This window comes from Scyliorhinus torazame, chromosome 9 (genome assembly GCF_047496885.1).
Source record: "Scyliorhinus torazame isolate Kashiwa2021f chromosome 9, sScyTor2.1, whole genome shotgun sequence".
NCBI classification, from domain to species: Eukaryota; Metazoa; Chordata; class Chondrichthyes; order Carcharhiniformes; family Scyliorhinidae; genus Scyliorhinus; species Scyliorhinus torazame.
In genome coordinates this window covers 46279559-46306685 of record NC_092715.1, presented here as the reverse complement: position 1 = coordinate 46306685, position 27127 = coordinate 46279559, and the positions used below count along the sequence as shown (strand labels likewise).

The window sequence follows — 27127 nt, the reverse complement described above, 5'->3', positions numbered from 1 at the left end:
ACATCGCTCTGGCGCTTTCACATTCAATGAGAAGCAGCCACTTTACTGAATCACACACGCGGAATCAGGTAGGTGGCTGAACATGTGTTGGGAGAGGGTAACACCGCATAACTTCCGGCAACCACTGGCCACAAAGCAGCATCAATAAATCACGCTCAGCAATGGCCATGGGGAGGGGGGAGAAGAGGAGAAATGAAAAAAAAAATCAACATTTGAACCAGCCGATTCTTGAAATGCCACCTACTCCTGTCATTGCGAACAGGGCGAGCAGCTCTCCCCCTGCCTGTGTAACACTCACACAGTGCGGCCAGCTCAACCCTCAGACAAAGAGACACAAGAGAGAGGGAGAATATAAACCCCCCTCGCCAAAGTTTGTAAAACGATTGAAAGTCTCACAACTTCACTCAGCAGCCCTGCCCGCGCACTCCGGGCTTGTACGAAAAGGACTGGAAAGCGTTCTCGTTCGCATTTTGCACATTCAAGTAACAGCAGGGTGGGGGGGGGGGGGGGGGGGGGGAGCTTATTTTTTCGAAAAATATTATTCCTAGATATGCTACACAAAAATAAAACACCGGGTCCCCCACCACAATCCCCCCGCCCCCCCTTCTTTCACGGTAACATGCAGATGTTAAAGGATGCACACGCAGATACTCACAGTGGATGCAGAGAGGGAAATGAGAGAGAGAGGGAGTGTGTGTGAGAGAGAGAGCAGGTCCAGGACCGCGATATGCTTGAACAGCTCACAGTTGCTGTGTGAATGGAGCCGGCTCCAGCGGCTGATCCTTGTCTAGTTCACTGACAAGCATCACGCATGGCAGAGCGCCGCCGCAGGACCTTAGCTAAAGCAACTGGGGGGGGCGGGGGTGAGCGGTCGCCCCCCCCCCCCCCCCCCACAAACACAGCTTCGCCAAAATACATTCCCCACCCCGACCCCTCCCCGTTGTCAGTGACCACTGATCGCTGCCACGCTGTACACCCCCCCCACCCCCCCTCACCACACACAGACCGCTTGGATGGAGGGTGAAGGCGGTTCTTTGAGTTCAGCTTTGTCACAGGTGGTGGCGGTGGTTTAGTGTGTGGGTGAGCGGGCTGCGAGCTTCCACCGGCGTGCACCCCCCGCCCCCACCTTCCACTCTCCCTGTCTGCCTCAGCCGATGCAGAGCGCCCGTCGTCCCATGCTGTGTCCAATCCGTCACTCTACCATGCCATGATTTAAGGGGTCAGCCATAAATAAACTTGGGTTGGTGAATTATGGCTTTCTACTTGTTTTCTGAAGCTGCCGCTGCGATGGGATGCGGCTAATTACTAACAGCGCCACGCATGTATATATAAATGTGTGTGTGGCAGTGCAATGTGTAGCGCCGAGCTTCTGGTTAAACCCTGTGTGCCAGCGCTGAGTCCCCAATGCACGTCTGAAAATGGCCTGACTGATGTTGTGATTGGAGAGGTGTTTGCCTCCGGGGCTTGAATGATTGTGGCGAGAGCCTGGGCATTCACACCCCGGCCACGCCAGCACACGGCAGGGGAAACGACTGGTTTCCCGAAGCCCAACTGCTGAAAGTTGTGAGGTGAATGTTCTGGACTTCGCACTTGCAATGAAACGAGCGGGATAATTCTGTCAGCCCCCACCCCACCCCGGCCCCAATGCTCCCCCTTCAGCGAGCGGCCCTCCTCCTCCAGAGTGGGTGGGAGATCAGTCCCCAAGGATTTTAATATTACCCCCACCCCCTCCCAGTGCTGACTCGACAGGTCTTCAAAAGGTGAAGTCCACTCTAAAGTAAATACACTAACTGTGTGTATTGAGATTGGCGGAAGTCATTGAGACATAGAACATGACAGCACAAAAAGAGACCTTTCGGTCCATTGTGTCTCTGCCGGCTATCAAGCGCCTATCTGTTCTAATCTGAGTTTTTTGCGCACTTGGTCTGTAGCCTTGTATACTACGGCATTACAAATGCTCACCTAAATGCTGCCAGGATTCCCGCCTCTACTACCCTTTCAGCCAGTGAGTTCCAGATTCCCACCACTCTCTGGGTGAAATGGTTTTCCTCAAATCCCCTCTAAATCCACTGCCACTTACCTTTAATGTATGCCCCCTGGTTATTGACCCCTTTGCTGAGGGGAAAAGTTCCTTCCTATCTATGCTCTCTATGTCCCTCATAATTTTGTATACCTCAATCAGGTTCCCCCCTCAGCTTTCTTTGTTATAATGAAAACAATCCCAGCCTAATCAGCCTCTCTTCAGAGCTGACATGCTCCAGCCCAGGCAACATCCTAGTGAATCTCCTCTGCACCCTTTCTCGTGCAATCACATCCTTCCGATAGTGTGGTGAACAGAACTGCACACAGTACTCTAGCTATGACCTAACAAGTGTTTTAGTCAGCTGTATCATAACCTCCCTGCTCTTATAGTCTTTAGTTCAGTTAATAAAGGCAAGTAGCCCATACACTTCTTTAACAACCTCAACTATCTTTCCTGCTGCCTCGGGGACATGCACCCTCAAGGTCCCTTTGGTCCTCTGTCTTCCCAGCATCCTACCATTCATTGTATATTCTCCAGCCTTGTTACCCCTCCCAAAATGCATCACTTCACATTTTTTCAGGATTAAATTCCATTTGCCATTGTCCTGTCCATCTGGCCAACTTGTCTATATTGTTGTTTAATCTAAGGCTTTCTTCCTGACCATTTACCACACCACCAATTTTTGTGTCATCTGCAAACTTACTGATCATACCTTGCAATGAATGTAAGAAATTGTCATATTTTTTGCAGTATTCTTATTAAAGTCCGGGTTAACATGCACACAGGCAGGATGGCAGCCAGAGCTGTGATTAAGGTGTTGTAAAAGTGAAGCAGTTGAAATGAAATAAAAAAACTGATTTGCAGGTGAAATGTTCTGCCAATAGATATTGAGAACCATTTATTTGTGTACAGGGAGCTAGCTAATGGAACAGTGTTGATGTTTGAAGGATCCCCGGGGTGTAGATAATTTATATGAGGTATTGAGTTTGGCCCTGGCTGAACAAGTTAAGGGACATCAGCCATGATTGAATGGCAGAGCAGACTTGATTGGCCGAATAGCCTAATTCTGCTCCTATATCTTATGATCTATGATCTTGTAAGAAGAGAGAAAAGAATGCATTATGCTGTGGGTAGATGATGTAGTTAATGGGAGGAGCCAGGTCTGTCTGAAAAGTCAGTTGGTCCTTGTCTGTCTGAACAGAGGTGTTTCAGTTTGGTCCTGAAATGGTCTCACTCCCAAGATTCTGCACAGAGAAAGGGTTTTCTCCCACAAAAATGTGTAGGTGAGGTGATTTGGCCATGCTAAATTAACGCTTAGTGTCCAAAGGTTAGCTGGGGTTACAGGGATGGGTCGGGGGAGTGGGCATGGGTAGAGTGCTCTTTCAGAGGGTCAGTACAGAGTCAATGGGCTGAATGGCCTCCTTCTGCACTGTAGGATTCTATGATTCTATGAAAGCAAGTAGAAACCTGGTTGTTAATTTTATTAATGAGCAGCATGTGAAATATATTGGTTTGCTTAATTGGAATATAGTGGCAGGTTTAGGAAGGGAGTAAAGATTTTCTCTTTTACTTAGGAACTGTTGTAGCTGTTAACTGTAAGGATATTTCTTTGATGCCCATGTAGTTAATTGTGTTTAAATTAAAGTTTATTTTAACATACCTAATGGTCAGTGGTATCACGCCTGTGCATCATTTCCTCACAGTATTACAAATTGAAAATAGTTGGGTTCTCGTCCAGGATCTTAAGATGTCCCACATTCATATCTCGTCATTAATGTACCACCACACTTCCGGTGACGGCTGGCAGGAGGCAGCCGCACAATGGAGAGCCCCCGCTCGGGAACGGCAATTTCGGGGCTTTAAGCCTGGTCCCAGGGTCCGCGGAGGCAGCAGAAGAAGGAAGAAGGCACGGAGGAGGCACTGAGAAGACACAGGAGGGAAAAACAACCCAAAGAAAAATGTCGAGCTGTGTAAGATTAAGGGTGACTACGGGTAATCCCTGAATTATTTTTGTCATTTGTTTCTGTAAACATGCGGGTTGAGGTTTGGGGGTTGGTGGGTAGATGGGATCGTTGTTGTTATTATGAGGACTGACATATCTTGCAGATTATTGTTTATTGTTGATGGATGTAAATGTGGGAGAAAATGTGAAAATGGAGGAGAATTAAAAGAAAATTTAAAAAAAATAAAAATTAATGTACCACCTGCCTGGCTTCATTCCCCAAAATTAGGTCCAGTACTGCTCCCTCTCTTGTAGGATTTTCTACGTTCTGGATCAAAAAGCTCTCCTGAATGCACTTTAAGAATTCCTCCTCCTTTAAGTCTTTCTCACTTTGCCTATCCAAATTATATTGTGGAAGTTGAAACCCCTGACTACTATTATCTATTGTTTTTACACTTCTTTAAGATTTCTCTCCATGTCTGCTGTTGTACCTCTCGCTGACTATTTGGGGGCCTATAGTACACTCGATGGAAGGAGATTGGCCCCTTTTTTGTTTTTAAGTCCAACCCATATGGCCTCAATTGCTAACATATCATCCCTCCTCCCTGAGAAATTGACTCCTTGATCAATGTTGTAACGCCACCTCCTCTTTACATCTCCCCTGTGCCACTTGAGATTTTATACCCCGGAATATTGAACTGCCAATACTGCCCCTCCCTCAATCATGTCTTTGGGATAGCAACAATGCCATACTCCCATGTGTTAATCATCACCCTCAGTTCATCTGCATTACTTGTAAGACTCTTTGCATTAAAATAAATGCCATCATGCCGTGCTGTATTCCCTGTGTCTTAACATGTCTCTCTCTTTGCTCTGCCTCCCAGACTGACTTGGGCAATCAGTATTTATTGTTCCAATAATTCTATTCTCAGGGCTTTACTGATATGGTCATGTGAACGTCCATTTTAAAGAAATTAACCTGTAGGTGGAACACACAATTGAGAGAATATTATTAAATCGCTTTTACTTGAAGCTTTCCTGTAGCCTGGATTGTAGGAGTCATATTTGCTGGTGTTTTAGGGCAGCACGTGGCGCAGTGGGTTAGCTCTGCAGCCTCACGGCGCTGAGGTTCCAGGTTTGATCCCGGCTCTGGGTCACTGTCTGTGTGGAGTTTGCACATTCTCCCCATGTTAGAACATAGAACATAGAACATTGCAGCGCAGTACAGGCCCTTCGGCCCTCGATGTTGCGCCGACCTGTGAAACCACTCTAAAGCCCATCTACACTATTCCCTTATCGTCCATATGTCTATCCAATGACCATTTGAATGCCCTTAGTGTTGGCGAGTCCACTACTGTTGCAGGCAGGGCATTCCATGCCCTTACTACTCTCTGAGTAAAGAACCTACCTCTGACATCTGTCTTATATCTATCTCCCCTCAATTTAAAGCTATGTCCCCTCATGCTAGACATCACCATCCGAGGAAGAAGGCTCTCACTGTCCACCCTATCCAATCCTCTGATCATCTTGTATGCTTCAATTAAGTCACCTCTTAACCTTCTTCTCTCTAACGAAAACAGCCTCAAGTCCCTCAGCCTTTCCTCATAAGATCTTCCCTCCATACCAGGCAACATTCTGGTAAATCTCCTCTGCACCCTTTCCAATGCTTCCACATCCTTCGGCGACCAGAATTGCACGCAATACTCCAAATGCGGCCGCACCAGTGTTTTGTACAGCTGCAACATGACCTCATGGCTCCGAAACTCAATCCGTCTACCAATAAAAGCTAACACACCGTACGCCTTCTTAACACCTCTCTCAACCTGGGTGGCAACTTTCAGGGATCTATGTACATGGACACCAAGATCTCTCTGCTCATCCACACTGCCAAGAATCTTACCATTAGCCCAGTACTCTGTCTTCCTATTATTCCTTCCAAAATGAATCACCTCACACTTTTCTGCATTAAACTCCATTTGCCACCTCTCGGCCCAGCGTTGCAGCTTATCTATGTCCCTCTGTAACTTGTAACATCTGTCCGCACTGTCCACAACTCCACCGACTTTAGTGTCATCTGCAAATTTACTCACCAATCCTTCTACGCCCTCCTCCAGGTCATTTATAAAAATGACAAACGGCAGTGGCCCCAAAACAGATCCTTGTGGTACACCACAAGCAACTGGACTCCAGTCTGAACATTTCCCATCAACCACCACCCTTTGTCTTCTTCCAGCTAGCCAATTTCTGATCCAAACTGCTAAATCACCCTGAATTCCATGCCTCTGTATTTTCTGCAGTAGCCTACCATGGGGAACCTTATCAAACGCTTTACTGAAATCCATATACACCACATCAACTGCTTTACCCTCATCCACCTGTTTGGTCACCTTCTCAAAGAACTCAATAAGGTTTGTGAGGCACGACCTACCCTTCACAAAACCGTGTTGACTATCTCTAATCAAATTATTCCTTTCCAAATGATTATACATCCTATCTCTTATAAACCTTTCCAAGATTTTGCCCACAACAGAAGTAAGGCTCACTCATCTATAGTTACCGGGATTGTCTCTACTCCTCTTCTTGAACAAGGGGACAACATTTGCTATCCTCCAGTCTTCTGGCACTGTTCCTGTAGACAAAGATGACTTAAAGATCAAAGTCAAATGCTCAGCAATCTCCTCCCTAGCTTCCCAGAGAATCCTAGGATAAATCCCATCCGGCCCAGGGGACTTATCTATTTTCACACTTTCCAGAATTGCTAACACCTCCTCCTTATGAACCTCAAGCCCTTCTAGTCTTGTAGCCTGAATCTCAGTATTCTCCTCGACAACATTGTCTTTTCCCTGTGTGAATACTGACGAAAAATATTCATTTAGCACCTCTCCTATCTCCTCGGACTCCAAGCACAACTTCCCACTACTGTCCTTGACTGGCCCTACTCTTCCCCTACTCATTCGTTTATTCCTGACATATCCATAGAAAGCTTTAGGGTTATCCTTGATCCTACCTGCCAAAGACTTCTCATGACCCCTCCTGGCTCTTCTTAGCTCTCTCTTTAGGTCCTTCCGAGCTAACTTGTAAATCTCGGGCGCCCTAACTGAACCTTCATGTCTCATCTTTACATAAGCCTCATTCTTCCTCTTGACAAGTGCTTCGACTGCTTTACTAAACCACGGTTCCCTTGCTCGACCACTTCCTCCCTGCCTGACAGGTACATACTTATCAAGAACACGCAGTAGCTGTTCCTTGAACAAGCTCCACATTTCCATTGTGCCCATCCCCTGCAGTTTTCCTCTCCATCCAATGCATCCTAAGTCTTGCCTCATCGCATCATAATTGCCTTTCCCCCAGATATAACTCTTACCCTGCGGTATATACCTATCCCTTTCCATCACTAAAGTAAACGTAATCGAATTGTGGTCACTATCACCAAAGTGCTCACCTACATCCAAATCTAACACCTGTCCTGGTTCATTACCCAGTACCAAATCCAAAATGGCCTCGCCTCTCGTTGGCCTATCTACATACTATGTCAGGAAACCCTCCTGCACACATTGGACAAAAACGGACCCATCTAAAGTACTCGAACTATAGCATTTCCAGTCAATATTTGGAAAGTTAAAGTTCCCCATAACAACTACCCTGTTGCTTTCGCTCCTATCCAGAATCATCTTTGCAATCCTTTCCTCTACATCTCTGGAACTTTTCAGAGGCCTATAGAAAACCCCTAACAGGGGAACGGTTTTCTCCTTTCCTGTTTCTAACCTCAGCCCATACTACCTCAGTAGACGAGTCCTCATCAAACGTCCTTTCTGCCGCTGTAATACTGTCCTTGGCTAACAATGCCACCCCTCCCCCTCTTTTACCACCTTTCCTGTGCTTACTGAAATATCTAAACCCCGGCACCTGCAACAACCATTCCTGTCTCTGCTCTATCCATGTCTCCGAAATGGCCACAACATCGAAGACCCAGGTACCAACCCATGCCGCAAGTTCACCCAGCTTATTCCGGATGCTCCTGGCATTGAAGAAGACACACTTTAAACCACCTGCCTGCCTGCCGGTACACTCCTGCAACTTTGAAACCTTACCCATGACCTCATTACTCTCAACCTCCTGAATACTGGAGTTACAATTCAGGTTCCCAAGCATGGGTTTCGCCCCCACAACCCAAAGATGTGAAGGGTAAGTGGATTGGCTACGCTAAATTGCCCCTTAATTGGAAAAATGAATTGGGTATTCTAAATTTATAAACAAAAAACATTTCTGGTGTTTTGATTACTTAACCTATGAAAATGGAAGTTTACAACTCTCAGAATGTGTGAGTTAGATTTAGCAATGCAAATACAGGAGTGGGGAAGCTGTTTAAGTCCCTCAAGACCAACTGCAGAAAAGTTAAGGTTTAAAGTGTAACATGCCATGTCATTGATGACCAGTGGTATGGATAATTTACATCCATTTCTGCCTGTTCTATTTCAATTTCCCGAAGATTTCTCTTTCCCTTGGATGAGCAAATACTCGTCCAAGAGAGAAAAGAAGACAACCGATTTCAGTCTGCGGAGGGACTATCACTGTTATCAGTCCACTCTTCTGAAATGGATATAGGTATGACTCCACTGGGGCAACCAATCATTAAGGTTATTGAGAAAATGAGCAGAGAGTGAGAAATGCCAATTTTGCTGCACTGAAGTCGATACCAGCTTTTGCAGTAAGAATTTGGAGCCGCATCCTTACTTCTGTTGCAAATAGAGTTGAGAAAAGGTGCAATTAATTGCACTAGCTGCCTGGCATTGTCCAGGAATCAGACAGAAGTCATGTTGTAAATTCCCAAGAGAGTGGGTGAAGCAAACTAATAACCCATTTGATCTCAACTTTCCAGAATATCAACCCTGAGCATATTTTCATTAGAGCACCTAGCCGTTTCTTAATTGAGCTCAATGTCATGGCCTCAACCATTCTACCTATCAAAGTATCCCAGCAGTGAATTTTCCCTGCATAAAGAAATACTTCCTGACACCTGTACAAAATCTTGTTTAAAAAAAATAAATTTAGAGTACCCAATTCATTTTGTTTCCAATTAAGGGGCAATTTATCATGGCCAATCCACCTGGACTGCACATCTTTGGGTTGTGGGGGCGAAACCCATGCAAACATGGGGAGAATGTGCAAACTCCACACGGACAGTGACCCAGAGCCGGGATCGAACCTGGGACCTCGGCACCATGAGGCAGCAGGGCTAACCCACTGCGCCACCGTGCTTTGCTTTTTCACAACCTGAGGCTGTAGCCCTATTTCTGGTGCACTGAAGTATTGTTTCCGGTGTATTTCTGTCTTCGATAATAATCAGCATGGACATAACCTTCCTCAATTAGGTTATTTTTTCACAAATATTTTGTACATTGATGACCTATATTCATGGAAAAATTACTTCAACGCTTGTTACTCAGCAGGTTGACTCAAAGAGATTTTGTTCAGACACTTGTGAAATTGTGGCCGAGCTCTTTAAAAATCAAGCCCAAATTGCATTGGCAATGTCCCTACTGGGGTAAATCCGAGGCAGACTCTGTGCTGGCAGAAACCTAACAAGAGCATGAAGCCAAAGTGACTGTGGGTTTCAAACAGGTAGGATCAATGGGAGCTTAGTCTGCTACAGAGAAATCCTCTGACATAAATGAGGTATCTCTGAGATTCAAGGGAAGAATAAAGTGATGCCAACCCATGGCCATCTGTACCAGACAGCAGGTGCAGATCTAAAGGGCAATGTGTTAAGAAGTTTCTGCAAAAGTCTCCTTTCAGTCAAGAGCAGTCTTCTCTGAAAGTTCTCTTGTAACAGTCTGATGTTAGGAGAGGTTCGCAGTACAGCAGGTGCTGTTGCCACCATAACTTCCCAAAGTCGTTCTTTTTGTATCTTGGTTTAGATGTGTAAAAATTATATAAATGATCACTACCTCCGCACCACCCCCCCCCCCCTCCCCCCAACCTCTCTGAGTTATCGATTAGGTTGGAATGAATCTTTGTTCTTTCAGTAAAAGCTGACTTTATTTTTCTCTTTAACATTCCCCTCTCCTTACCTGAAAGCATTAGAATAAAACTCATTGCTCTCTTGTGGGTCTTGGTGATGAGTGTCGTCTGGTTTTTTTTACAACGGAAAGGGAATACTTTCCTCATTTGTCATGCCCCCTTGAGATATCAGTCTGCAGCAGAGCAGCCAATACTAATCAATGGTGACACAAAGTACAATTATAACTGGTGTAAAACAAATGGAAAACTATAGCTTGAAATGCATCTATTGGTGATACCCATTTGGATCAAAGGCAAAATAATCCAATAATATAAATGTAGCAATGTATAAAAAACAGAATGTGCCAGATAAGGTAAATTGGGTGATTCATACCAGGGCTTACCAATGACACAAACCTATATCTTGGGTGTTTTGCAGCACAAAAGTAATATTTCAGCACTGTCAAAATATTTAATAGTGAATCAGGTTTTAATACAGTAAATTAATAGCTATTTAAATTAATCTTAGAATTATTTATATAATATCTTGGAAGAAAACAAGGAATTTGTATGGGTATACAATCTTATTTTTCATTTAAAAAATAAATAAATTTAGAGTACCCAAATCTGTCTTTTCCAATTAAGGGGCAATGTAGCATGGTCTATTCACCTATCAGGCACATCTTTGGGTTATGGGAGTGGGACCCATGCAGACAAAGGGAAGAATATGCAAACTCCACATGGACAGTGACTCAGGGCCGGAATCGAACCCAGGTCCTTGGCGCCATGAGGCAGCAGTGCTAACCACTGCACCACCGTGCTGCCCTTCTCTATCTAATATATCAACATTTCTCAACATCTTAAATTTCCATTGGCTCTCCTTAACCATTTCTGTTTTAAGAACAACAATCTTAATTTTTTCCAAACTCCCTTCAAACCCTCAGACCTGGAAATATCCTGGTCAACCTCGGCATCCTTTCCTTCACTCCCTGTTTCACTTTATTTCTGAAGTGCGGTGTCCAAAATTGTACACAATGCTCCACCTGAGGTCTGAACAGTAATTTATACAATTCTAGCATGATCGTTTTGCTGTTGTTTTAGTTAACAGTGGCAGTGATTTGGGCATTATAATTGCACTCAGTATCGTTTGTCTATAGAGGGAAAGTGCCCTTCACAGCTCACCATCACTGTCTCAAGGGCAACAAAAGATGGACAACAAATGCTGGCCAAGCTAGTGACATGTGCATACCATGAAGGAATTTTAAAAATTATATATCGTCCAACGTCTGTGATCTGGCAGCATACATTTTTATGCATTGCCATATTTAAGTTGGATTATTTTCTCTGTGATCCAAATGGATTCATCCAGCTTCTCCTTAAAGACACCTAATGCTATGAGGGTGGAGCCATGCCCGAAAGTGGCGGTCCTCGGGGTTTCGGACCAGCCAGATTTATTCCTGGGGAGGAGGGCAGACTCCCTTGCCTTTGCCTCCCTGATCGCCCGCCGTAGAATCCTGTTCGGCTGGCGGTCAGCAGCACCACCCAAAGCTGCAGACTGGCTGTCCGACCTCTCGGAATCTCTCCAAATGGAGAAAATCAAATTCGCCATCCGAGGGTCAGACGACGGCTTCCACAGAACGTGGGAGCCATTCACGCAATGGGGGGGGGGACAGCCAAACCTAAGAGGAAGGAAAGGCAAACCACAGGAGGGGGGAGGGGGGGAGAAGGAAGAGGCAAGGAACAAGAGAGGAGAACCAGGGAGGTGGGGGGGGGGGAGGCAGGGAAATGAGAGCCAGATGGAAGGCACGGGATACAATAACGAACATGGCATCTTCAGGAGCAGGGAACGAGGAGAATAAAGACGAAAGACGGGAGGAACGGCAGAAGCGGAGGCGAGCCCGAGACGGCAGCGAGATTCGTCCGGGAGAAGCAAGCGACACCAACACCAAACCCATTCGAGTATTGCCCACTGTAATTGTTTCTCCGGCACCCGAATGTATATTTACCTCCCCAGTCTCCACCCCCCCCTCCCTCCCTCCCTCTCCCCCGCAAACAGTCGCCTACTTAAGTGTTGTAAATAATTTTGCCAGGTGTACAGAGTTGCTGCTGTTGAGCTGGTGCACAATACCCTACCAGTTATTCTATTTTATTTCTTATTGTATTCTTTTTTTACTATTTACTATTTTCTTTTCTTTGGTATGTTTGGGTGTGCCCTTCTCTTCTATATATATGTATATATATATATGTTTCTTATCCTGTGTACATAATGGTAAATATACTTTGTTCAAAAACCCAATAAAAAACATTTATTTTTTAAAAAGGCAACTAATGCCCAACTACTCCTCTGGGAGAAGGTTCCACATTCTGTCAATTCACCGGATAAGGCAGTTTCACTTCAGCTCTTTATTGAATTTATTAGTGACTATTTAATACTAAAGACACCTAGTTTCAAACTCCCCGACACATGTAGTCAGTGTTTGACAAAGAGCTGCTGATCATCAATGTTTATGTACAGAGATACAATGCTTTGTAACTGATCTTTTGGAGCATTTGAACAAAAACCTTTTTCTTAATCTTTTGTGAGGTGTGAGCATCATTGGCAAGGTCAGCATTTGTTGCCATTGCGTGGCAAGCTAGGCCACATCAGAGGGCAGTGAGGAGTCAATCCTATTTCTCATACTGTAGGAGAGAAACATCTGTATTTACACTGGTAAAACCAGTGGGTAGAAATTCATCTGGTAAAAGTAAAGTTGCCATGTCCCAGATGACCATGGGCTGCTTTCCCCTTTGAAGTGGAGAGCTGACTGGTGGTGATTTAACCTGAGGTTCACCACACTTCAGGTGAGGGGCAGGGTTGAGAAGGCAGGACCTTCATGAATAACCTCAAGCCGGTGCGGGAATTTGACCTGCGCTGTTGGCCCCGCTCTGCATCGCGAACCATCTGTCCAGCCAATTGAGCTTAACTGGCCCCCATAGTGGTGCTAAATGGGCGTTAATGAACTCGCATCACACTGAACCCCCCCCCCTCTCCATTATTCGCAGCACCTGATATTCAGTCCCATTGCAGTCAATGGAATTACATATCAGGTACTGTGTGTAAAAGGTGGTTGGCTGATCCAACAGGACCCATTTTACACCACAACCAGAGATTAATTTTTATCCACAGCTTCATCATCAGAACAGCAGCATCACTGACTGGCTTTCTAGGTCGTAGGTATAAGGACACTGCCTTTGGTTATGAAGCTGACTTATAACAATGGCTTCCCACAACTCAAATAAGAAAAGCTCCAAACATAAAGGTTGACTTATTTTTTGTGCAAAAAAACCCAGCATTATTTTTCTTAATTAAATCTCATCTTCCCTCTTCACTTCTTATAACATTCTGACAGAAAGCTCTAAGTGAAGCTGGAGTTCCGAACACTGTGTCAGGCTGTTAAATATTCAACTTCTTTCATCATGTTGCTCATTTTAATTCTGAAGAATTTTCTGTGTGATGATTACCTCATTGCGAAAGACCTGATATAAGTTTTGTCAGGTTTTATGTAATGAACAGAAAAGGACAGCGATATAAATGGAAATGTATATGTTATTCAACAGGTGGCATGCATCTGGTTATCACAATGTAACTAAAAGTTAGTTAATAATGAATGAGGTACATGTAATTTTTAAGAAGTGAACAGTGAAATGTTTTATTACCATCTCTACCTGTCGTAATAGAAATTTCTGGTCACCAATGCTGTTATATTTGTTAACCCTTCAGAAACGTGAACTCATCCAAAGCTCTCCTGTCTAAATCCTAATTCAAACCATGCCCTGTTCATCCTTAGTGCTCAGTGACTGACACATTTTTCCTATCCACCAACATCTGGCCCTGTGGGCTGTATGTGCAGAGGACAGGGAGAAAATTATAACTACTGGATTTTTAGCTCAACAGCTTAATAAAAATTTCTGCGAAGAAGGAAGTGATCGAAAGAGATGAACAAACCAAATCAGGGAATTTAATTTGAAACTTTCCAAGGGGTTCTCTATTGTACTTCGCAATTCCAGTATTAAAACTCCTGATCGCAAGGAACTGATTTATTTTTACACCTAACTCCTGGATTAAGTGCTGAGCAATCACAGCTGGGGAAATCTTTCTTGTTTAATATGCAGATACAGATTTCTCCCATCACAACTGCATGTGCAGGAGGTTTGGCTGGAAACAGCTACCAGAGGATCTGTTCTGATCAGTGGCTATTAGTTTAATTGATAATTGGAATCGGGGACTCAAAATGTCCCCTCAACAAAGTGGAAACAATGGCCTGACTTTTTGGATGGCGGGGGCTCGCATCCAAGGAGTCAGTGTGGAACCCACTTCAACTTCCCCGCAGCCAATTTACACTCTAATGAATATTGTTTATCTCCTCACTTGGGAGGAAGTCCCACCTGAATGAGCTGCTGGCCAGAGGCAGGATGGGAAATATACCAACCTTTCTTAACCTAGGTGCCGGAGCCAGAGGACAAAACAAATGTAACGGCTCCCAGGGCAGGGAGTGTAGGGAAGCCTCTGGTGGTTTGCAAGGGGGGTGATCGGGGAAGAGGCCACTGGCGGGTGAGAGGAGGGAAAGGTGTGGGGATAGCAGGAAGGTCTGGTGGCCACCAGGCTTTAAACTGTGCCTCTGATGAAGGCTCCCCACCCCTCATCCCGCACTCTGCTTTCCACTTGAGATCTAACTCTGATTATTTCCAGCCTTGCCCCATGGGGGTTCAATGTTTCCATCAGACTAAGAATTGATGCTGGGTGGGAAATGGTCCTTATGTCGCCATTAATTGGCTATTAATTGGCCACATAAGGGCCTTACTTGGAGCACGGACAGGCTTTCTATCCAAGGCCTTGCCCGCCCCGCATAAAATCGCTGCAAGTTTGGGGTTGTTGGGAACCTGAATGGACCATCCCTGCAATTTCAAGTTGCCCCTCCCTAAAACCCTACCAGAATGGGAGTGTAAAATCCAGACCAACAAGACTGACTTGAGCTTTTTTTAAAATTTAGAATACCCAATTATTTATTTTCCCAATTAAGGGGCAATTTAGCATGGCCAACCACCTACCCCACACATCTTGGGGTTATGAGGTGAGACCCATGCAGACATGGGGAGAATGTGCAAACTCCACACGGACAGTGACTAGATTGACTTCAGCTTAATCATTTAAGTGTGTTGCTTTTGCTGTAATCACATTCTTAGTAGCACAGTCAAGTCAGCCTTACTTCAGTAATCCTATGCTCACTTGCAACTTTTCAATAAATCAGTTTAAGTAAGGGATGTACCTATGTGTTGAACATATGTTTTCCCCTGAGATGTTTTCATGAAATGTGGCTTAAATGCAAGGGGCTTTTGATGTATGACACATTGATAGTCGATAACATTCCACAAGTCAAGGCAAATAGCAACATTTTATTTTGCTCCCTTTAACTGCCATCTTTTTCTTTAAGACAGAAACATTGTGGCCATGAAGGAATAACATAAGTTAAAATGTCACAATATATAACTATAAACAATATAATCATTGTCGTTCAAAAAGCCCATTCACCTCTGGCATTTGGGATTGAATCGGACATGATGGAGGGCTTTTTCTTAGCCTTCCAATGTGAAATTATTTTGGGGTGTCTCATTCTGGTTCCTAGTTGTTGTGAACCTCAACCATGAAACTGGTCATCAATTGGGACCCATGTAATCTACCAGGATATCAGAGAAACATAGAAAATATCTGGCATGGCATATGAAAAAGTTGCATGCGCTTAAGCTGAAGTTAGATAACCATTTGAGGGAGAAGAGAAAGTTACGCTGAGAGTATTAGATGAAGAGGAATGGCACCTGGGCACCCAGGCACTGGCAGCCTGGCACCCTGGCAGTGTCAGGCTGGCAGTGCCAAAGTACCCCGATGCCAGGGGGAATCACAAGAGTACCATCCTGCCTTGTCCCTGACCACCCGGCCCTGCGACCACCTGGGGCCTCCAATAGCCCGCGACGCCCCACAAGGTGCCATCATGCGTGGTCCATGTTTGTGTGGACCAGTACAAAATGGCACCTTGGCGAGGTCTTGCACGCGTGGCTGTTGAGCCCCGGCAAGGTGGATATTTAAATATACAGATTTGGATTGTGCCTAGTGAGGGCAAGATCCAGATCGCAGCAGGCTGAGTGAGTCGAGTGACTTGTGATCGAACCGGTGCCCGACGCGGATTCCAAATTATGTTGTGTTGCGTAATTTTGGCTGCCCCCATTAGAGAAAAGGCCTCAAAGTCACCAAAAGTTTCTGGAGTGAAACCACTGACAGGACACTGAACAGAGACTTGAGATACTGGGATTTCTTCCATTGGAGCACAGAAAGTGAAGAGTGAGTTCAGAGGTTTTTAAAGTTATGAAGAGATTCAACAGATTGAATGGTTCATCTCTTGGTGGGAGCCGTGACAAGAGATTATCAATTTAACATCACAACAGACTGTGAGGAGAAAGGTTTGGGGAAATATTTTACAGAGGCCATTAAATTCCTGAAGGGAAAATTGGATAAATGTTTGAAGCAACGGCCATCTACTGCTATTGGGAAAGAGGAAAATAATGGAATATAACTAAGAGATACCATGGACATGAAATGCCATGGCACCCATTTGTGCTTTAAATCTATGAGGCTCTAGATTGTATCCTCAGTGCTGCTGACACCCTTCATCATTATTCTTGTCACTGTTTTTCACTTAAAAAAAAAATAAATTTAGAGTACCCAATTAATTTTTTCCAATTCAGGGGCAATTTAGAGTGGCCAATCCACCTACCCTGCACATGTTTAGGTTGTGGGGCGAAACCAACGCAAACACAGGGAAATGTGCAAACTCCACACGGCCAGTGACCCAGGGCCAGGATCGAACCTGGGACCTCAGCGCCATGAGGCAGCAATGCTAACCACTGCGATACCGTGCTGCCCCTTCCGTTGTCACTCTTGTCCAATGTCCTCCTCGCCAGTTTCCCAACCTTAGGCAGCACCTTCCAAACCCATGACCTCTGCCACCTAGAAGGGGAAGGGCAGCAGATACCTGGCAACACCACCTGGAAGCTGCCCCCCAAGCCACTCACCATCCTGTCTTGGAACTATATCGCCGTTTCTTCACTGTTGCTGAGTCAAAGTCCTGGAATACCCTCCCTAACAGCACTGTGGGGGTACCTACACCACATAGATTTCAGCAACACTGAAATTTGAAGGCAGCTTACCACAACCTTCTCAAGGGAAGTTAGGGCTGGGCAACAAAGGCTGGCCTAGCCAGAGAAGCATACATCGCGGGAATGAATAAGAAAAAAGTTGGTGTATAACCATGTCGTGGTTGTGGTGACAGGCTAGACTGCAGAGGTCGAGAGATTGAAGTCCATAATAGCTTGTCATAAAACCTGGCCTTTTTCTTCAAATTCCAGAAAACAAAATGACCAAAAGTGGTCTTGAGGATTAATTTCTATCACTTCTCCAAACACGCTTTATTCATTTTACTTATTTTTTTTACACCGTGATTTCTGTGTCGAGGAAGTTATATGAACTGAAAATTTCAAGCTCTGTTCAATTGATAATTTAAAGACCAATAATAATAATCGCTTATTGTCACAAGTAAGCTTCAATGAAGTTACTGTGAAAAGCCCCTAGTCGCCGCATTCCAGCGCCTGTTCGGGGAGGCCGGTACGGGAATTGAACCCGCGCTGCTGCCTTGTTCTGCATTACAAACCAGCTATAAACCAGCCCCTACGTAACTGATATATTGTAGTCAGGTAAGGGCATCAAGGGATATGAAACAAAGGCAGTGTAAATCGAGTTGGGGATCTGTAACTGAATGGCAGAACAGGCTCAAGTTCCTGAATTGTCTACTCCTGTTGCTAAGTAAATTGTTCTGTGGCTCAGGTACTGATTAAATGACCATGTTGAGGCTCTTGTAGGAGCCTGGTAACAGTTGATATATATCACATCTGGTACTCACAACAGGATGAGAAAAGTATGGAAATATCTAATTCCCTAACACTAACAATCCACGGATTGATCAGCTGAGAAATTAACCCCCCAAAATTAAAATATACAATATATTAAAATGATCCTGTGAGAATTAACGTGAGCAATAATACGATAATGTGCTATTACAAAACTATGAATATTTTAATTCCTCAGCATACAGGTTTTTTGAGCTAATACAATTAAAAGGACATCATCTTAAAAACAACCATTGTGTTTCTTTGTTAATACGTCTAATTCTGATCTCATTCACATCCCCGATCCACAGCCGCTCCACCATTGGCTGCTGTGACGTCCTCTGCCTGGGCCCGAAACTCTCCCTAAACCTCTCCAGATCTCAACCTCTCTCTCCACTAAGATGCTCCTTAAAACCTTTCTCTTTATATGTCAGACTTTGTTTGATAGTATTCCTCAAAAAGCATCTTGGGTGGGCTTTACTGCATTAAGATCGCTTTATAAATGCAAGTTGGCAGTGTTGTACATGTCGTGACTCCGCAGCATTGCTGCATTCACCCTCATCCTGAAACGCAACCTCTCTGTCTCCTTCGTCTTCAATCACACACAATATAAAAAATAAAAATTCAGGCACTTTTCCCTGAAGGCACTATTTCTTTAAATTACTAATCCTGACAAGAGATTATTGGAATAAAAGATTTAAAAGCTCTTTACAGTTCGGAGACCTTATTTTTCATAGATTATAAATGCAATCTTTATGGACTGAGTACACACACACACAGTTTCATACTAACAAACAGTTTTGAATACCAGTCTGTAAATACACTGCAATCCTGGTTAATATCCCCATTGTGCACAGTCCACCAATCACCATTTCACCAACAATCCAACATATAAAAATAACAGAGAACATGTTATTGCAATTAGAGCAATTAATGTATGAACATGGTTCTTGAATTACATCTGAGTTCATGTCAATTTAATTACTCACTTTTTTCCTAAAATTCCTATTTCTGAAAGGTCTGGTTTAGCACAGGGCTAAATCGCTGGTTTTAAAGAAGACCAAGGCAGGCCAGCAGCACGGTTCAATTCCTGTACCAGCCTCCCTGAACAGGCGCCGGAATGTGGCGACTAGGGGCTTTTCACAGTAACTTCATTTGAAGCCTACTTGTGATAATAAGCGATTTTCATTTCATTTCATTCCCACACCAACAGTGAGGCAGTGTAAAAGAAATGGGTTTGATACAGGTGTAACTTTGTTTCCATAACATTCAGAGGCTTGGAAAATAAAGCTGGAGCTGGTTTTAATTGTGCACCAGAATTTATCCCACCAGTAAGAAAGAATGTCCTGCCAAGCCTTTTCTCTGACAGAGAATGACACACAATGCCATAACAGTTCAGAATTTCAGCGAAAGGCAGCGGCAATGAGCACAGTGGGGATCTGGATGCTGCTCTGACTGTGTCATTTTTTAATCCCCTCCTGGTTTTCTCCTGTGCCTGACTTCATGCTGTGATGAAGTTATCATAGAAGACAGCTTTACTTTCACCAATGAATTCATATCCAAGTCTGCATTATCCCCAGCAGATCAAAACTCCGCTTTCTTCATGTGGCATTATCTGCATAGAGAAAGCACGCAATTGCTCAATAATTTCACACAAGCTAAACAGACCATTCAAGGCTCTGTGGAGAAATGTAATTCATTCGGGGGGACACAATTCCAACCACGCACATGGGGATTGACGAAGAGAGACCCCTTTGTTGTGGCTGAGGGAGGGGATTGTTCAAAACTTTTTCTCTCCCCCCCCGCCCCCCACCATCCCCCCTCTCATCATGATCTGAGTGAGCTTCAAATGCTGGGAAAGGAAAAAAAAAAGTCTAATTGTTCAAACACCTCTGAGGAGTTTGAGGGATAAAACAAACCCCACTCGTTCTGTACATAAATTGCCAGCGAAAACTCAAAGTGCAGATTGGGAGCGATGCCACTGACTCTATTAGCCATGCTTCTGTGAAGCCCAACAAAGCAGCTGCCATTTAAATGACAACATAACATAGAAATGAAGCTAAATATGTCCCATATAAAAATAACAGAGAATATGTCATAATATCTCCTGATTCTAAAATTAGAGCAGTTAATGTATGAATATGGTACTTGAATTACATCTGAGTTCATGTCAATTTAATTTTTCACTTTTTTCCTAAAATTCCTATTTTTGAAAGGTCTGGCACATATATTGTAACATGGCGATGCTTATCATGAGTCAAGGTCTCATCTTACTGTTCTCAGACTGTGGCCAGTCTGTCAAAACTGAGAATGCAGCAAAGGTACCTCCATGCTTTGTTTATATAGTTGCAATATTTGGACATTTTAATTTCTTCTGATTTAAAAAAAACACTTTTATTTAAACCAGTCACACAATTTCTGACTCAACCAAAATGTGTAGGGGATAATTGGCTTCATCTGGGATGCAAGAAAGTGGCATGAAATTGACAGGACATTCTGACAAACCACTGAAGCCGTAGAAGGCTACATAAACCAGCGTTCCTCCGAAACTGGATTGATTCACAAAGCATAATCGTTTCTTTTGAAGAATTCATGTAGAACCATCAAGCAAACATGATATTTTAGGCATGAATTTCAAGGTGGCCGCTCAGGGGAAAGTGTCGGCAGAGCTAAATATCTCTCCTACAGATTCCAATCTTAACCTGCTTTGCTCAGCAGACAGGAGAGCATGGAGGGTGGAGGGCTTCAGAAATATGCAGATTAGGCTTTGAAAATGTCATCAGGCCCGCCTACTATTTTCAGCATGGACGGGAAAGCCACCATTGCCTTCCCTGCAGACAGCAGCTGGGCAGAAGAGGCCCAAAGGGGGGGGGGTTCTCAAAAATGTTTTTACCACAGGAGTGGGCCTCACAGAGAAAGTTTAGGTTCTCCTGCCTTTGAACATCCTTCTCACATGCCCCAATCATGAAGTCCTCCAAAACCCTCTTCCGAGAAAGTGCTCCAGCAATCTTCTGCTAGTTTTGGGCAGGAGCCTAATCCAAGCTATGCATGTGAGGAAGAAGAGTTCAAGCTTGCTGGGTGCCATACTGCTGAGGTAAGGGCAGTTTGTCACCCACTTTGGCTCCCACCTAACCACAAGAATACAATAATTAATGACAGGAGTAGGCCATTTAGCCATCTTCAGCCTGCTCCACCATTTGATTCAATCAATTTCGACATTGCTGCAAGTCACATCTTGACGTAACAACAAAATTCCTAATTATGTTTGGTGAGGAAGATAAGAAAATGGAGGAATATGCCATCCGGCGCCTCGACCCTGCTTTGCCGTTCAATAAGACCATAAACCCCCCCCAGCCAGGCTTTGGACTCTTCCAGACTCTTCCATCAGGCAGAAAATACAGAAGTCTGAAGACCCGCACATCCAGACATAGGAACAGCTTCTTCCCCACAGCTACTACACTCCTCGTCGACTCTCCCTCGGACTGATCAGTTCCCTGTAAGAACACAATTCACGACGCCCGATGTTGCTCTTGCTCATGTATTTGCTTTGTTTGGCCCCTTGTTCTGCATTGTAACCAATCTCTATTTGTTAATATACTTTGTCAATTATTCTTTTTGAGTCATGTGTACGTACTGTGCACGTTCCCTTGGCCGCAGAAAAATACTTTTCACTGTACTTCGGTACATGTGACAACCAATCAATCAATCAATGACTGCTCCTGATTGTGGCCTCAACTCCACTTTACTGCTGGCCCGCCCATTACCCTTAATTTTCTTGTCGGTCCAAATTCTATTTAACTCAGCCTTGAGTTAACAACATCTTCACTTTCCTCTGGGGAGGACCAATGGCCTTCTGAGGGAAAGAATTCTCCTCACCTCATTCTTAAATGGGAGACTTCTAATTTTCAACATTCTAGACCCCACCTCCCCCACAAGGGGAAACATCCTTTCAGCATCTATTCTGTCAAGTCCCTTCAGGATCCTGTACATCTCAATACATTCATCTCTCATTCTTATAAACTCCAACAGTTATAGGCCAAACATGCTCAACCTTTCCTCAGAAGCTAACCCTCTTCAACCCAAAAATCAACTGAGTGAACATTCTCCGAACTGCTTTAGAGCAATCACATTCTTTTTTGAGTAAGGAAAGCAAAACTGCAGACAATATTCCAGAAGCTGAGAAAGCTACGTCGAAAATCTTGGGTGATTTTAATCTACATGTAGATGAGATGAATTAAATTGGCAAAGGTAGCCTAAAATATGAATGTTTCAGGACTGTTTCTAGAGCAACATATGCCAGAGCAAACCAGATTTGGTAATGTGCAACAAGACAGGATAAATTAATTGCCTCATATTAAAGGCACCCCCTAGGTAGCAGTGATCATAACATGTTCATTTGAGGGAATGAAAAGTGGGTCTAAGACAAGTGTTTTGAACACAGATAATGGCAATTATGAGGGAGTGAAGACAGAGGTGACTAAACTGTAAAATTATGTTCAGATAAGTCAAAATAGAGATGCAGTAGCAGATATTTAAGGAGACATTTCATAGCACTCAGCATAGAACATAGAACATTACAGCGCAGTACAGGCCCTTCGGCCCTCGATGTTGCGCCGACCTGTGAAACCACTCTAAAGCCCATCTACACTATTGCCTTATCGTCCAGCCCAGTGAAAAAGGAAGACTCAAGGGCAGGTTTGTCAAGGTTCAGCCCATGGGTCGATTGTGGCCCGCGAAGCCCCTCTGCACAACCTAGCATTGCGCAGGTCAAAGAGACACAGCCTGAGTGAGTAAGACATATCCAGAGTGGGAATTTGAAACTTGGTAATTTGGTGCAGTGAGGTAATTCGATGCAGAGTGGGAGAAGGCACTTTTTCCCGACTGTTTTGTTCTCTCTCTTTCTTCTGGCCTGTAACTTTTAATCTGTAGGGAGAGAACCAGGGAGCATCTGAGACCCTCAGAAGGTAAGTAAGTGATTTTTACTCATTTTTACTTTTATTACCTTTTCAAATTGTGTGTGTGGGGGGGAGGGAAACTGAAGTGACATCACAGAAAAGCTGTGACATGAGTGGCTGCTTGGGAATCTACACTAAATTTAAAAAAATTAAGCATTGGTAAACTAATTAAACATAATTACTTAATTATAATTTAGAGGGGTATCTAAGCCAGAGATCGGAGAGTGCTGTATTTAGCTTTCACATTTATAGTAGAAATCTAGTGCTAGGAAACAGATAGTTAACAGTAAGTTTTTTAATTTAAATTTTAACTTTTAACTTTAATTTACTAATTAATTGACGCAATGTCAGTTAGAGGGGTGCAGTGCTCTGACTGTGAGATGTGGCAGGTCCGGGAGGCTTCCAGCGTCCCGGATGGTTTCATCTGCAGAAAGTGCACCCAACTGGAGCTCCTCACAGACCACATTGTTCGGTTGGAGCAGCATTTGGATGCACTTAGGAGCATGCAGGTGGCAGAAAGCATCGTAGATAGCAGTTATATAAATGTGGTCACACCCAAGGTGCAGGCAGAGAAATGGGTGACCAGCAGAAAGGGCAGGCAGTCAGTGCAGGAATCCCGTGTGGTTGTCCCCCTCTCGAACAGGTATACCCCTTTGGATACTGTCGGCGGGGGGGGGATAGCCTATCAGGGGAAAATAGCAGCAGCCAGAGCAGTGGCACCACGGCTGGCTCTGATGTTCAGAAGGGAGGGTCAAAGCGCAGAAGAGCAATAGTCATAGGGGACTCTATAGTCAGGCACACAGATAGGCGCTTCTGTGGACGTGAAAGAGACTCCAGGATGGTATGTTGCCTCCCTGGTGCCAGGGTCCAGGATGTCTCCGAATGGGTAGAGGGCATCCTGAAGGGGGAGGGCAAACAGGCAGAGGTCATTGTACATATTGGTACTAATGACATAGACAGGAAGGGGCATGAGGTCCTGCAGCAGGAGTTCAGGGATCTAGGCAGAAAGTTAAAAGACAAGACCTCTAGGGTTGTAATCTCGGGATTACGCCCTGTGCCATGTGCCAGTGAGGCGTGAAATAGGAAGATAGAGCAGCTAACCACGTGGCTAAACAGCTGGTGTAGGAGGGAGGGTTTCTGTTATCTGGACCACTGGGAGGTCTTCCAAGGCAGGTGTGACCTATATAAGAAGGACGGGTTGCATCTAAACTGGAGAGGCATAAATATCCTGGCCGCGAGGTTTGCTAGTGTCACACGGGAGGGTTTAAACTAGTATGGCAGGGGGGTGGGCACGGGAGCCATAGGTCAGAAGGTGAGAGCATTGAGGGAGAACTAGGGAATAGGGACAGTATGGCTCTGAGGCAGAGCAGAGAGGGTGAAGTTGCTGAACACAGTGGGTCTGGTGGCCTGAAGTGCATATGTTTTAATGCAAGAAGTATTACGGGTAAGGCAGATGAACTTAGAGCTTGGATTAGTACTTGGAACTATGATGTTGTTGCCATTACAGAGACTGGTTGAGGGAAGGGCAGGATTGGCAGCTAAACGTTCCAGGATTTAGATGTTTCAGGTGGGATAGAGGGGGATGCAAAAGGGGTGGCGGAGTTGTGCGACTGGTTAGGGAGGATATCACAGCTGTACTCCGGGAGGACACCTCAGAGGGCAGTGAGGCTATATGGGTAGAGATCAGGAATAAGAAGGGTGCAGTCACAATGTTGGGGGTTTACTACAGGCCTCCCAACAGCCAACGGGAGATAGAGGAGCAGATAGGTAGACAGATTTTGAAAAAGTGTAAAAACAACATGGTTGTGGTGATGGGAGACTTCAACTTCCCCAATATTGACTGGGACTCACTTAGTGCCAGGGGCTTAGACGGGGCAGAGTTTGTAAGGAGCATCCAGGAGGGCTTCTTAAAACAATATGTAGACAGTCCAACTAGGGAAGGGGTGGTACTGGACCTGGTATTGGGGAATGAGCCCGGCCAGGTGGTAGAAGTTTCAGCCGGGGAGCATTTCGGGAACAGTGACCACAATTCAGTAAGTTTTAAAGTGCTGGTGGACAAGGATAAGAGTGGTCCTAAGATGAATGTGCTCAATTGGGGAAGGCTAATTATAACGATATTAGGCGGGAACTGAAGAACCTAGATTGGGGGCGGATGTTTAAGGGTAAATCAACATCTGACATGTGGGAGGCTTTCAAGAGTCAGTTGAAAGGAATTCAGGACCGGCATGTTCCTGTGAGGAAGAAGGATAAATACGGCAATTTTCGGGAACCTTGGATAACAAGAGATATTGTAGGCCTCGTCAAAAAGAAAAAGGAGGCATTTGTCAGGGCTAAAAGGCTGGGAACAGACGAAGCCTGTGTGGAATATAAGGGAAGTAGGAAGGAACTTAAGCAAGGAGTCAGGAGGGCTAGAAGGGGTCATAAAAAGTCATTGGCAAATAGGGTTCAGGAAAATCCCAACGCTTTTAAACATACATAAAAAGCAAGAGGGTAGCCAGGGAAAGGGTTGGCCCATTGAAGGATAGGCAAGGGAATCTATGTGTGGAGCCAGAGGAAATGGGCGAGGTACTAAATGAATACTTTGCGTCAGTATTCACCAAAGAGAAGGAATTGGTAGATGTTGAGTCTGGAGAAGGGTGTGTAGATAGCCTGGGTCACATTGAGATCCAAAAAGACGAGGTGTTGGGCGTTTTGAAAAATATTAAGGTAGATAAGTTCCCAGGGCCTGATGGGAACTACCCCAGAATACTGAAGGAGGCTAGAGAGGAAATTGCTGAGGCCTTGACAGAAATCTTTGGATCCTCACTGTCCTCAGGTGATGTCCCGGAGGACTGGAGAATAGCCAATGTTGTTCCTCTGTTTGAGAAGGGTAGCAAGGATAATCCAGGGAACTACAGGCCGGTGAGCCTTATGTCAGTGGCAGGGAAATTACTGGAGAGAATTCTTCGAGACAGGAGCTACTCCCATTTGGAAGCAAATGGACGTATTAGTGAGAGGCAGCATGGTTTTGTGAATGGGAGGTCGTGTCTCACTAACTTGATAGAGTTTTTCGAGGAGGTCACAAAGATGATTGATGCAGGTAGGGCAGTGGACACAAAGATTGGTGGACTTGCGGATAGCGATGAGGACTGTCAGAGGATACAGCAGGATTTAGATTGTTTGGAGACTTGGGCGGAGAGATGGCAGATGGAGTTTAATCCGGACAAATGTGAAGTAATGCATTTTGGAAGGTCTAACGCAGGTAGGGAATATACAATGAACGGTAGAACCCTCAAGAGTTTTGAAAGTCAGAGAGATCTAGGTGTACAGGTCCACAGGTCACTGAAAGGGGCAACGCAGGTGGAGAAGGTAGTCAAGAAGGCATATGGCATGCTTGCCTTCATTGGCTGGGGCATTGAGTATAAGAATTGGCAAGTCATGTTGCAGCTGTATAGAACTTTAGTTAGGCCACACTTGGAGTATAGTGTTCAATTCTGGTCGCCACACTACCAGAAGGATGTGGAGGCTTTAGCGAGGGTGCAGAAGAGATTTACCAGCATGTTGCCTGGTATGGAGGACATTAGTTCTGAGGAGCGGTTGAATAAACTCGGTTTGTTCTCACTGGAACGACGGAGGTTGAGGGGCGACCTGATAGAGGTCTACAAAATTATGAGGGGCATAGATAGAGTGGATAGTCAGAGGCTTTTCCCCAGGGTAGAGGGGTCAATTACTAGGGGGCATAGGTTTAAGGTGCGAGGGGCAAGGTTTAGAGTAGATGTACGAGGCAAGTTTTTTACACAGAGGGTAGTGGGTGCCTGGAACTCGCTACCGGAGGAGGTGGTGGAAGCAGGGACGATAGTGACATTTAAGGGGCATCTTGACAAATTCATGAATAGGATGGGAATAGAGGGATACAGACCCAGGAAGTGTAGAAGATTGTAGTTTAGTCGGGCAGCATGGTCGGCACGGGCTTGGGGGGCCGAAGGGCTTGTTTCTGTGCTGTACTTCTCTTTGTTCTTTGTTCTTTGTGGCCCCCTAGATAGTTTTCAAAATTCCTGTCGCCAGCTGTGTTTCATGGCAGATTTCTGCTTGGAGCTGCTCCTCCAATCAGAGGCTGTTTCTCATCCACGTTTGCTGCTGATAGGCTAACTAGTGAACATATCAGTAGAAAACGAGTAAGAATCAGGCTCTGTTTGGTGGAGCTGTAAGCAGTGAGCTGTGTGAAAGAAGCAAAGATCTGTTGGGGTTGGAGCC

General features: G+C 44.7%; 1 protein-coding gene across 24 annotated transcripts in view; it reads right to left on the bottom strand.

Annotated features, from left to right (window-relative positions):
* The window catches only part of LOC140429166 (teneurin-3), a 3593949-nt gene that overhangs the window by 1117469 nt on the left and 2449353 nt on the right, over positions 1 to 27127 (bottom strand). The window contains exon 1 of one of the 24 annotated variants that reach the window (XM_072515807.1): positions 656 to 801. The exons of 22 other annotated variants lie outside the window; for them this stretch is intronic. The gene's annotated coding sequence lies outside the window, so the exon portion shown is untranslated. Of the gene's footprint in view, positions 1 to 655; positions 802 to 27127 lie in introns of those variants that run through there. One more of the 24 variants, XM_072515809.1, reaches the window with a different exon arrangement.